The 10,837-nt window shown below is 43.4% G+C and overlaps 1 long non-coding RNA gene across 1 annotated transcript in view; it reads left to right on the top strand.

Moving 5' to 3' along the window:
- Positions 1 to 1,016: 1,016 nt before the first annotated feature.
- The window catches only part of LOC105496002 (uncharacterized), a 58,706-nt gene continuing 48,885 nt past the window's right edge, over positions 1,017 to 10,837 (top strand). The window contains exon 1 of the long non-coding RNA XR_011607456.1: positions 1,017 to 3,225. This is a non-coding gene — a long non-coding RNA (uncharacterized lncRNA). The remainder of the gene's footprint in view (positions 3,226 to 10,837) is intronic.

Genomic DNA, 10,837 nt, shown 5'->3' with positions numbered 1-10,837 from the left:
TGGGTCATATAGGTGTAAACTAGCCTCGAAGCGATCCAGCAGCCTTGTGCCTCTGGGCATCTGTTGTGTGGATCCCAGGGCAGAGGCCCAGTGGTATCATTAGCTGCAGTGTGAAGCTTCTTCCAGCAGATGCCGCTGTGATACAGACGTCGCCAACTGTGCATGCAGGACCTCAGGATCGCCCTGTGGCTGCGGGAAGCGGCAATGCAGGCTGTGACGTTTGGGCACATTGTCCATAGGATGTTTACAGAGGCTGCACTGGGCTTGAAAACAACAAGCATGGGAGTTTGAGTTATAGTAAAGGACAATGAATAAAGAAAGAAAAACAGGAAGGTTTTTTTTTTTTTTTCAGGAAAAAGGAAATTTCGGTGTCAATGGCAGAACGGATGACTGTAAAGGAATGGTTTTAGATGGAAGAAGAGGACACACGTAATCTGAGTGAGGGTGTGGGAGCTTGGGGGAAGTTCAAATGGACAGACATTGGATACAAACATCCTCACTCCCTATTGTCACTGACATCGTTAATAGTCTCTAGTCTTTTTATGCCCCTGGAAACCCACGCTATGCTTTTCAGGGCTCTTTCCTGGATCCTTTAGAAAGGGATAAGTATAGATGTGTTTGAGTACTCCCTTTCTTTACAAGAGAAAGTCCTTTATGGGGCTTTGGATTCTGGAGAAGCTGCAGGCAGTTGCAAGATCAACTTGAATCTTAAATAGCTCTTCACGTAGGGCTTTCAATAATGTACATATATAGATGTGTCCCTTGGGGTTTTCTATCCTGCACGTCCTAGGTTTTCTAGTTGAAGGCACAGGCAGCTACTCCAAATTGTGGGTGTTGCAATTAGGGCATTTACTGATCAAGGTACAGGATGTTTGTGGGGTGAGAAGCTAGAGCCGTAACCACGGAGATAGAAGTGGAGATCATAGTTTCTGAGCCAACAGAACCCTTACCATGTCGTTTGTTCCTAGGATGTGTTGGTTGTAGGTCTGTGCACTCAGCTTCTGATAGAGTAACTCACCTGACTCTTTATCACTTGGTGAGCCAATGTCATGGCTCAGGGCTGTGCTGGGCTGGGGGAGGGCCAGGCAGAGTTCCTGCGCTTAAGGAGCTTGCCATGTCTTTACCTTCTTGAAGTGATGAGTAAATGAGTTAGAAGGTATTTAAACACCACTGAGGAGACCTAAGTGGAGGCTAAATGAGCTACAAGAATCACCCATGTGCTGGGGGACTGGGGAGACCTGGAAATGGTGAGAGAGACTGGAAGCAAGGCGGGGCAAGGCTTTCGCTTTGAAATATGTGTGGATTTTGCGGGTGAAAAATGAAGGGGGAAGTTTTCCCAGGTGGAGATGAATTGTATGAAAGAGGCAAGAATAATCCTGGTGTGGGCAGGACGGTGCCTAGAGCAGCCCAGCTAGATCACTGGGTGAAGTTTGCAGAGTGAAGTGATGTTGACATCAGGAGCAAGTAAATTAAACTTCCCATGGCAGATTAAAAAATAAAACATCCAACAGTTACTTTTCACGGCAGCATGGTACCACTGTGGAAATGCATGTTCTAGGAACTGGCTCCTGCTGTGTTTCAGCAATGTCCAGGAAAGCTTTCACCAACCCATGGCCCCACCGAAACCTGACATTGCTGGCTGACCCAGCTCTCACCACCTTTGACTCCTACGGTTGACTGACCTTTGACTTCAAACGGTACTAGGGGCAAACGGTGGCAATGTGGGTTGAAATGGGAGAGGTCAAAGCAGGAAGACTGGCAGGAAGGCTCCCACAGAAAGTTAGGTATAATCTGACTTGGACCTGCCTAGGAGGATGGGAATGGCTACAACCACATGGGAGTCTCTCCCTGAAACACTGCAAAGGGCAATTGGAGGGGTTGGGGCTAGCTGGAAGAGGGGGTGAAGCAAAGAGAGGAGTCAGTGATGACTTCCTCTAGACAAGTTTTCTAGCTTTCACGCCTGAGGGCATTGTTAGGCCCCTAAAAGATACAAGGACTTTGAAAAGCAGTCAGTTTAGATGTATATATTAGGGAAGATAATGAGTACAGTTTGAAATGTGGTATAATTTGAAACTGTGAGATTGAAATAATGGTAGAACACTTATGTGGACATACTAGGCATTTGAAAAGGTGACAGTGTGTCTCTAGGGGATGGAAGGATAGAGCTCTGCGTTTGAGACCACCAAGATGTGAGCCACCGGCCTGGCACATCTGGCACATGGTAAAAGCAGAGGGTGGCAAGAAGGCAGAGCACGGGCCATAGGCCTAGGCCTGAAGTGAAGGGCTGTGGAAGAACTTTCTGTGACCAGGATAATCCAAAAAGAGACCCCTCTCACTTCAAGATGGAATATCCATTTTCTGTCATTTCTTTATCAGTGTCTTGAACACCTATTATCGGGGAGGAGATAAGAAAGTCATACGGCAGCCTTCTTGGGCCAGGAAGCACTCTGCAGCTTCTCCAAGAGGATCCTGGTAGGCCTCAAATGTTCAGAGATCACCTAGTCCCTCTGTCTCCATATAACATGTGGGGAAACTGAGGCCCAGGAGTCACTGGCATGCCAATGCTGTGCAGTTAGTGAGGGAAGACAAGACCCTTAGTCAGCCCACGAACTTCAAACTTAACACCTGTGCTTACTCCCCCTGCAAAAACAGTGTAGAGCTCAAACGTGAGCATCAGGCAGGCCTGGGTTCAAATCATGACACTACTACTTCCTAGGTCTGAAACCTGAGGAGGGCAAGATAGCCTCTCTAAGCCTCAATTCCCTCACCCGGAGAATACAAACAATGAGATTACCAATGGCATTAGATCCTATGTGGCTTGTCTGAGGCGACACAACCAGGATGCTGAGCACATTGCTGCCAGAGAAGCACTCAACATTAATTCATCAATGCTTAACTCAAGAAATAGTTATTGCACACCTATTATGCTTCTAGTATCAAGGATATAACAGTGAGCAAAGCCCATGCTACCTTGGCCTCATGGATGTTATAACCTAGAGGAGACAGACATTAAATGATACGAGAAATAGATAATTATCGACAGTGTTAGGGACTATCAAGAAAAAGGCAGGGTGCTCTTAAGAATGAATAGCAGGGCAACCTCATCTAGTCTAGGGCTCAGGAAAGAGCTGAATGCTGAAGAATTACAAGGAATCCTTTGTGTAGAGAGAAGGGCAGCAGAAGAGCATTCCTGCCAGCGAAAGGAGTCTGCACAAAGGCCATGAGGTAGGAGGGAGGTCCAGTGTTGCTGGATATCAAAGGCATAAAAAGACTCTGGGGTACAGTCCCTCATTGTTAAGATCCCCCTCTGCCTTCAGTCTCATTCCAATCTCAATTACTTCTTGTGAGGACAAGGAGCCATCCCCCTCCTATTACTGGAAGGGAAATTAACAAAGTTATTTAATACTATAGACTTAGTAGGTTGAGTGTCTTGGGGAGGCTCAGGACACCCTTAGAACCCAACTACCCTTGTCTTCAGTTTGTTCAATTTTCAGCTTCTGTTTAGCATCCTCTTCACTGCCAAGTCAGAGCCCTGTCCCAACCCCAGCCTTCCTCTATGGCTCACAGGGCTGGATTCCTACATGTACCCTCGGTTCTGCCTGTGGTGCCATTCCTAGTGCAGTGATCCCCCAGAATGCTGAGGCTACCTGGGGAGCCCCGTGGGGAGAGTGGGAGTGGGGATGGTGACAATGGCCTTGACACAGGACGGTTCTTACCAGTTAAAATTGAGAGGCGTGCTGTCCCAAGACACCTGAAGACCCCCTTCCCAGGAGAGAAGTAGCCCTGTGCTTAAAAAAAAAAAAAAAAAAAAAAAAAAAGCCAAAATCCAGTCTGGGGATCTGATAGGAACACAGTGAAAAAAGGAAACAGCAGGATGACTACAGGCTGTACAGCCAGGAGGAAAGAAGAGGTCGGCTTGAGTTAAGTGTTTCAGAACAAGGGCTGTGAAAGGCACATGGCTGCATGACTCTGCTAGCCCCGATCTTGACCATTGCACTTGACTGGGAACCCCCTGCAGCATTGCTTCAGGCTCCAGGTTGAGCTTTTCTGAGAGCCAGATCTGCTGGTGGTAAAGGCTGGTTATCACTCCTTTAGATACAGTGCAGAATGGCAGGCCAAAATTATCCCTGGAGGATCTGCCCTACCTCTGGCCCATGCACTTACAGAGTCCTTTTCTTCCACATTCCCACCCTCTGAATGCCTAGTTTGAGTTTCCTCTCTGAACTTCCCAATTTCCCCTTGAAGGTTTAATGAGGAAGAAGGTTTGCTCCAGAGGATGCTGTCCTGGGAGCATCCAGGGCATGGACAACTTAGGTCCTTACAGAAGCAAATCCAGTCATGTTTTATCCTCATAGTTGCAGAGGCTAAAGCCATCCATAGGCACCAAAGAATCTCACGGCATCTTAGGATTTGAAAGGAACACTGAAGTCTTTTGTCCTGTGCTGTACCCAGCGGATTCCAGAATTCACCTCCTTGGTGATTCTCCGTATCATTTAGCTGAGTAGGAAACACTAAATACAAGAAGCTTTCTCATAGATATGTGTGGCATTATGTAGAATTTATCTGGAAGTTTTTGAGAAAAATGATCTTCTGAGACTCTGGAGTAGAATCTGACAAAGAGGGTATGGGCTGCTTCCTGATGCAGGAGGAAGGGATAGACATTTGCTGAATGTATAATAGGAACCCAGCTCAGAATTAGGCATATTACATTGATTTTTCAATGATTCTCAGAACTCTGTGGGCTAGTGGATAATGTCTCAATTTTATAGCCTATCACCCTACTTCCCCATTAGGTGGTAGAGCTAGAATCTGAAATCAAATCTGTTCAACCAAGCCTGTGGTTCTTCCACTAAATCAAATTGCCTCGTATTTATTTATTTATGCATAGAGGCAATGAAATCAGAAAATATTTTTCATAGGTGCTGTCTTCTGGAGTTAAAAAATAACACCCAAACGTAACACTCCTCAAGCCTTGGGTTCTTGTCATCATTCATAAGCATTCCTCAATGACAGCCAGTTGCACCTGTCACCCTCCTACCATGAGGAGGGGGAAGATGAGAATTTCTATGAAAGATTTATAGGCTGGGATCAAAGAAGCAGTCAGGGTAAAGTTCAAGCTCCAGTCCCCAAGGTCTCTTTTATTCCTTATGTCAATAAATTCACTAGCCCCACTCTGAGGTCACAGTGATTTGCTTTGTGCTGTATTTTCTATCTTCTATGAGTTAGCACTGTGATAAGCACAGTGGATGTGGGGAGATGGTTCCTGCCAAGTAGCAGAAACACAGATGTAGTTGAGTCATTACAGAGCAGAGTGGTGTGTGTCTCATAGCTGGGCACATGGAGGAGGGAGTCACTGACTGGGGCAGAAGCTACTTAGGGATGGGTCTAGTTCAATGAGACAAAACGCATTTCTGTAGGGGTGCTTGGGAATGACAGGCAGGACCTGATCTTCTGGAGCCTTGTGTGTCAGGTTATAAAGCTTGTAATTTATCCTTCAGCTGTGGGAAGCCACCGAAAGTCTGGCTTGGTCCCAACCTCTGTGTACTTCTGTATCTTCACATCTCCTCACGTGCGGGTTCTGGCCACTTTCATTCTTCGGCATGGAGAGGACTGGCCCTGAGGGGAGGCAGGAGATTCTCAGAGCACACTTGCTGCCAGTTTAACCTGACCAGGTGTTCCTGCTGCTACAGGAGATTTCTTCCTTGGCTGGGAGTGGTGGCTCACACCCATAATCCCAGAACTTTGAGAGGCCAAGGTGGGCAGATCACCTGAGGTCAAGAGTTCGAGACTAGCTGGGTCAACATGGTGAAACTTTGTCTGTACTAAAAAAAAAAAAAAAAAAAAAAAAAAAAAAAAGAGCCTTGTGTGGTGGTAGGCACCTGTAATCCCAGCAACTTGGGAGGCTGAGGCAGGAGAATTGCTTGAACCTGGGAGGCAAGGTTGCAGTGAGCTGAGATCATACCACTACACTCCAGCCTGGGCGACAGAGTGCCACTCAGTCTCAAAAAAATAAAAAATAAAAAAAATTTAAAAATAGAGATTTCTTCCTTAGTTGTGAAGCTCCTATTCTAATCTGCCTCAGTCTGGGAATGACTCTCTACTTTCAGGAACTAGAGGCTGGCCCCTAAACTCCAAATCAGCGTCTCTCTGGGGCTATAATTTGGCCTGAAATCCTGGGCTCTGTCTGACTTTTGAGGTGCCTCCTCTGTATCTTGTGGCCTCCTCTTTATCTTGCGACCTCCTCTCCACCAACCTTCCTGGCCAACTTTTTGCTTGAACCAATGGCGAGTGAGAGTAAGAATTATTCCCACTCTTAATGTCTGTGCTCAAGACCTGCAGGTAGGTCAGTTCTCCAGATCTCTACCTGCCCCAAGCCTGATTTACTTTTCAGCTTCATCCAGATGCTATTATGAACGATAGCCCCAGTCTGCTCCCTTCTTGGAGGTCATTAGAGAGGCCAGTTGAAGCTTAGTGTGGTTTTCAGAAGTACTAATCCTTAGTAAGACTTTTGTGATTAATCACCATTATGAATTTTTATATTCCTTGGAGAGATCCCACCAGGAATTTCACATGATGTTAACATCCCAGTGCCATTTGGAATATCTCGGCCATTTGGAATATGTCTTTAAAATCTTTTGTTTTCATGAAGGTTATATGGTATGACTCCTGAGACCTTTAATATCACAGATAGTTTATATGAGTATACATTTCAGACTTTCAATACTTTCACTCAAAATTCTATAAATATTGTCACTTGTTCTTTTGATCATTAGGGTTCCAGGAGTGAGTTTGTTCTTGTTATTCTGTGGAGAATCAGTTTCTAATTTATTCATCATTGATTAAATATATATTCATTGAGTCAGATCAGATTGAATTATACGAAATAGCTACTTTTTCTTTTCTAGGCCACATAATTGAAACCAGCACTTCTGTACGGCTCAGTTTAATATGACATATCAGGCCTTGTGCTAGTGCAAGGAAACCCTAAAATATTAAACAGTACCTGCCCTCCAGGTACACACAGCCTGGTAGGGAAGCTAAACAATGAGCAGTTAATACAGTAGAATGTGACAGAGGCTATAAAAGAGGTAAAAACAAAACAGTGGAGGAAGGGAAGAAGGGCAGAATTAGAATCCCGGAGAAGGCAGGCTTATGTGCTTTTCTTATGCCCTACCATCACTCTCTCTTTATGCATAAGCTATGAGCTTATTGACTTCTTTTCTTTCTCTTTCTTTCTTTTTCTTTCTCCTTCCTTCCTTCCTTCCTTCCTTCCTTCCTTCTTTCCTTCTCTTCTCTCTCTCTCTTTCTTTCTTTCCCTTTCTCTTCCTTTCTCTCACTTTCTTTCTCTCGTCTTTCTTTCTTTCTTTCTTTCTTTCTTTCTTTCTTTCTTTCTTTCTTTCTTTCTTTCTTTCTCTCTCTCTCTGTTTCTTTCTTCTCCCTTTCTCCCTTTCTCTCTTTCTCTCCTTCCTTCCTTCCTTCCTTCCTTCCTTCCCTTCCTTCCTTCCTTCCTTCCTTCCTTCCTTCCTTCCTTCCTTCCTTCCTTCCTTCCTTCCTTCCTTCCTTCTTTCTTTCTTTCTTTCTTTCTTTCTTTCTTTCTTTCTTTCTTTCTTTCTTTCTTTCTTTCTTTCTTTCTTTCTCTCTTTCTTTCTCTCTTTCTTTCTCTCTTTCTTTCTCTCTTTCTTTCTTTCAAATTTCACTCTTGTTGCCCAGACTGGAGTGCAATCACGTGATCTTGGCTCACTGCAGCCTCTGCCTCCCGGGTTCAAGCAATTCTCCTGCCTCAGCCTCCCTAGTAGCTGGGATTACAGGTGCCCACCACCAGACCCAGCTAATTTTTTGTATTTTTAGTAGAGACAGGGTTTCACCATGTTGACCAGGCTAGTCTCGAACTCCTGGCCTCAGGTGATTCACCTGCCTTGGTCTCTCAAAGTGCTGGGATTACAGGCATGAGCCACTGTGCCTAGCCTATAGATTTATTTTCTTCGTCCTTGATGAGTGGAAATGAAGGAGGAGAAGGCTGCTTCAAAAACTAGAATCCTTGCAGTCATAAAACTACCCTGTTTTCCAGTTTTATTGCCTTTACTTTCTAAGTCATGGGCAGCCAGAGGTGGAGAGGTCATTGTACCTATCACCAAACATAAACAGGTAGGCCACAGGGTCCATTTTTGCGTCTAGTCCTCTCACTTTTATATTTACGAAACATTACTCTCATCTTCTGGCAATGTATTGACTCTTCCAACTTGTTCTCAGTGCATTATGGGATTTTCATGTTTTTCTGAGCTTCTTCATAGAAGTTTGGATGGGACATTGGGGACCGTTGGTTCAGAGGCTCCTTGCCAGTTGCCATTTTAAGCCACAGCCAATAGATGTTAGGCTGAAGCCCAGGCTTTATGTACCTCTCTGAACACTGGATATTGGACTTTGCAACCATACTAGTGCAACCCAGGGAGTTAGTGAGTACTTCCAACTTTAGTTTCACTTGCTTCTGGCTTACTCCCTTTTCCCAAAATACACCTGAGTTCTCTGATTTCAGCAAGCCTTTGTAGGTGATACCAACACTATTTTTCTTTCTACCTGAACACAGACCTTTTCCAATCTTTCCTAGATTTAAACAGTCTATGCCTTCCTCTCTTATTTTCCTATGTATTCAGATACCTGTTTTTTTTGGAAGAAATATTTAATCTTTAATAATTAATATTTAGTTATTTGTGGGGCTTGTGACTTCTTTATCAAACATATTTGAAGGGGGTCTATCAGCTTTCAGTATATATATATATTTATGTATATATGTAAATGTGTATATATATATACACACACACACACACACACACATTTTGACAAGCAAGAATGTTATTGGAGTGCAGCCTCCTCATTAGGTGAGACATGGTTATGTATTCACACCATCAAGGTGGAAGTGTGGCAGCCTGCCCGCCTTCATACTGGGGGAGCTGCCAGGACTAGGGTATGTATAATTGCTTCAGATACTCAGAGCCAAATCTGTCATCTCCATGACTTCCTGATGGCTGGTGATGTGCACCTGCCAACTAGTCAGCCTCAGCAGGTGCATCCAAGCTGGGTGCCAGTGCCCGGGCCCAGAGAACCTGTAAGCCAGCAGCATCTCTCCACAGGACATGTTTGAAGTGGTTTGGAGTAGGAAATGGGGAAAACAAGAACTTCTGGTTTTAAAATATTTCTGGGATGCTCTATGAAATTATACTTTTATTTTCGTGGCTTTAAATATCTTCTATATTCTGATGACTCCCAGATTTCTATCTCAAATCCAGACCTCCCTTTTGAATTCCAGACCTGTATATCCAGCTCCCTACTTGACAACTCTACTGGCATATTTAAAACAGATTTTCTAATCTTTAAAAGATCATTATGATCTTCAAAAAGCCTACTGGAGTGAATCCCTCACAGAAAATAACTATAAGGAATGTATGTAATTTGAATAACAGCTACCTGAGGCCCCAAGTTTCTGCATTTTCTTCCTTCTCTATCTCTATCTATCTCTTAAAGCAGTTCATCCACCTTCTTGCTCAGTGTAAATTCATCATAGTAATCTTGACTCTTCTCTTTCTCTCATACCTACATAAAAAGTCAGGACACCTTATCAACTTTACCTTCAACATATGTTTGTAATCCAACTACTCCACTTCTATTCATACCACTCTGGTGTGAGCACCGTCATTGCTTGTCTGTACTCCAGCTTAACTTACCCTTGTTCTGCTCTAAACTGTTTTCCACCTAGCAACCAGCGCAAGCCTTTTCAAAATGGAAAACATTATGTAAGCCTTTTGTTCAAAACACTTCAAAGTCTTCTATCTTATTCAAAGTAAAAAAAAAAAAAAAAAAACACCAAAAAAAAAAAAAAAAACAATGACAATTCACAGCAAGACAAGTATCAGTCACTGCTCTCTAAACTGAAACAAGAAATGCAACCTGTTAACATGTGGGTAGAAGTTTTACTTATGAGACCTTGATTATGAAGTCCATGTTTTGGTTACATGTTACATACTTTATTTTCTAAAGAACAGGACACATTACTTCAAAGAATGTGTGAAGATCATTTGAGTCACCTGTAGTTTTGGTGTGCAGGCTGTTGATTTATCAGAAAGGTGGATGTTATTCTCTATGGCCTGGAAAATATTTTTATTTTATTATTATTATTTTTAGAAGGAGTCTCACTCCATCACCCAGGTTGGAGTGCAGTGGCAAAATCTCAGCTGACTGCAACCTCTGCCTTCCTAGTTTAAGCAAACCTCCCACCTCAGCTTCCTCAGTAGCTCTCTAACTGCATCTATCAGGAATCAAAATTTTTAGGATCCAGTATGGCAATAAATGCAAATGTTTTAAAACAACGTTGCATTGTAGTTTTACAGTAAATGGGAAAGTAAGTCTAAACAAGAACAAAACCATAAAATGCTGCAGGAAACAGCAGCGTTTTCATGACTACAATATGTGCACACTAGCTGATGCATTAGCATGAATACTAAACCTGATATTTGAAGCAGCAGACCTTGGATCAATGGGTAGTAGGCATTGAAATTGAGCCAGGGGTTGTGTGCTTCAACCTATTCTTTAACTGGAGATGAGAGGAACATGCTTCCAAAACTTAAATAAATAATGAGCCGTGTCTGGGAACATTAGGTTCACTATTTAGCAAATGCCAGCTCTAGATAGATCTCTCCCCATTCAAAAGTTAATGGAAAAAAATAGTCATGATGGGGAGAATAGGTGGAGATCTGCTGGTGGTAAAAGACCTTTAAAAGATCATTATGATCTTTAAAAAGCCTACTGGAGTGAATCCCTCACAGAAAATAACTATAAGGAATGT

Source organism: Macaca nemestrina, chromosome 9 (assembly GCF_043159975.1).
Source record: "Macaca nemestrina isolate mMacNem1 chromosome 9, mMacNem.hap1, whole genome shotgun sequence".
NCBI lineage: Eukaryota > Metazoa > Chordata > Mammalia > Primates > Cercopithecidae > Macaca > Macaca nemestrina.
The sequence above is the reverse complement of the archived record's forward strand: the minus strand, read 5'-3'. Positions and strand labels throughout refer to the sequence as shown.